Source organism: Tachyglossus aculeatus (genome assembly GCF_015852505.1).
Source record: "Tachyglossus aculeatus isolate mTacAcu1 chromosome 12 unlocalized genomic scaffold, mTacAcu1.pri SUPER_6_unloc_2, whole genome shotgun sequence".
NCBI classification, from domain to species: Eukaryota; Metazoa; Chordata; class Mammalia; order Monotremata; family Tachyglossidae; genus Tachyglossus; species Tachyglossus aculeatus.
This window is the reverse complement of record NW_024044829.1, coordinates 14,296,328-14,298,973: the sequence shown is the minus strand read 5'-3', so window position 1 is coordinate 14,298,973 and position 2,646 is coordinate 14,296,328.

Genomic DNA, 2,646 nt, shown 5'->3' with positions numbered 1-2,646 from the left:
GATGGTGGCATAGTAGTTGTACGACATCACCGTGAAAAAGCGGCGTGGCTCAGTGGAAAGTGAGGAGTCAGAAGTCAGAGGTCATGGATTCAAGTCCCGGCTCTGCCAATTGTCAGCTGTGTGGCTTTGGCAAGTCACTTAACTTCTCTGTGCCTCAGTTACCTCATCTGTAAAATGGGGATTAAGAGTGTGAGTCCCCCATGGGACACCCTGATCACCTTGTAACCTCCCCAGCGCTTAGAACAGTGCTTTGCACGTAGTAAGTGCTTAATAAATGCCATTATTATTATTATTATTATTATTATTATCATTATTACTTCCTGTGCATTTAATATAATCCCGTCAACCCCCTGGTCCCAGCATCGGACCATCCAGGACATCAGCGTTTCTCGAGGTTGCTGCTGGTTTGTTTGTGGACCTCCATCAATTCCGCCGGGATATAATCCCGTACAGTGATGTGGTCTCTGAGTTCGGGGTTCCCTATCCCTTCAGTGCTCAGGATAGTTTTAAACTCCTGAGTGATGAGGGGTCATACCTTTCCCTCGATGTCTTCTTCTATGATGTTTATCATTTCCTTATCACCCCATTCTTCGTTTGGGAGCCAGGCTTCCCGGTCCCAATTGGTGTCCATTATAAATACCTGTACCCTGGGGCGGCCCATCAGTCGCCCCTTCAGCTTTGCTAGTCTGCACCCCAAGATGACCCCCTTCTCGACTACTTCTTTCGCGGTTTTATTAGCCGTTTGTAGGAGTCCTGCAATAAGCTCTTTCGATTCCCGATTCTTGCGAGCCTCCTTTTCGGCTTCGCGGGCCTTACTTTGACTTTCCAGCCGCAGATTCATTACATGTCGGCATGCTGCCAGCAGCAGCCACCTTATGTTCGCTACAGCTCTCCTTTCTGATTTCGACATCTTATGGATGTTCAGGGCTCGTAAAGCGTTCTCTGTGCCTTTCAGGTTCTCCACTAGAGCACCCCATTCCGAGGGGGGCAGCCATATAAAGCACTTCAGCTGCCGCCATCCACCTCCCCGAGTCTCACCCCGGGCTCTGAGATCCTGGACGTCCCGCCTCCTTTTAACCCATGTCTGGGGTTTGGGGCGTCGCCACCCAATCCTGTAGACTAGGCCTATTGTGGGGAGATGCCCCCCAAGTCAGCTGGGGTCTCAGACCAGAGGGCGGCTCCAGGTTCTTTAGATTGGACGACGATAAGCCAAAGACCAGAGATTGAACCAGTGATCACTTCTGCCTATTTATCGGGTGTACTCACATAGCTGTAGTGCAGCAAGCTAGTGATGAAGGGGGTCCCAGTCCTAATCAGCAGGGCAGTCTCTGCAGGGCTCGGTCTAAATGCCTACAATTAAAAATAGCAGCAATGCCTTTAATATACGAAGCCCCCTCATACCGGTTAGCCCTCCCCGTATTCCCAGGTTGTCTATCTGACTGGGACAGTTCCCGTTCCACAACCTTGTTGTGTAACAGTTCTATGTCCTTGCTGTGGGCTGCTCAGGCAGAAGGAGGGGGTGAATTCACAGTTAGAGCACTCTTCCCAAAGAAGGGTAGTTGGTGGAGCTGGGATTAGAACGCAGGTCCTCTGCCTCCCATGCCCGTACGCTTTCCATTTAGTTTATGCTGATTCCAAATCACAGACCGGAATGGAAGATATAGAACATAAGTCTAGGTTTTAAAGAATGGCCAGATAAAAAGCCAGGATGACAGAGAAGATGGAATGGGAAGGCTAAGTGTGAGAGGACCAGCCAGACGTGGGATGTGGGTGGCAAACCAGTCACTGTGGAAAAGATACTGACTGCCCAAAGAAGAAAGGTCTCTGAGTTGGGAGGCGTGGACTAATGATAACTACGATATTTCATAAGCACTAACTATGTGCCAAGCACTATTCTAAGCCCTGAGATAGATACAAGGTAATCAGGTTGTGCCATGCGGGGCTCACGTTCTTAGGCCCCATTTTACAGATGAGGTCACTGGGGCACAGGCAAATGAAGTGGCTTGCCCAATGTCACACAGCAGATAAGCTCTCTGACTCCCAAAGCCCGGTCTCTTTCCACTAAGCCATGCTGCTAACTTCTAGTTGAAACCGGTGGAGACCAAGCTGCCAGGATTCCAAGAGTAGGTCAAAGGAGAATGAAACTGATGTTAGACTAGCCTGGAACCTCGCTGCTGGCAGGGATTGAGCCTACAAACTCCTTTCTACTGTACTCTCCCAAGCGCTTAGTACAATTCTCTGCACACAGGAAGCTCTCAATATTGATCGATTATTCACCCTACCCTCAGTCCCAGAGCACCTATGTACATTTCCATCATTTACTGATTCATATAAATGTCAGTCTCCCCCTCTAGACTGCAAACCCATTGTGGGCGGGGAATGAGTCTACTGAACTTGTCAATCAATCAATCAATCAATCGTATTTATTGAGCGCTTACTTTGTGCAGGGCACTGTACTAAGCGCATGGGAAGTACATGTTGGCAACATATAGAGACGGTCCCTACCCAACAGTGGGATCACAGTCTAGAAGGGGGAGACAGCGAACAAAACAAAACATATTAACAAAATAAAATAAATAGAATAGATATGTACAAGTAAAATAAATAAATAAATAGAGTAATAAATACGTACAAACATATATACAT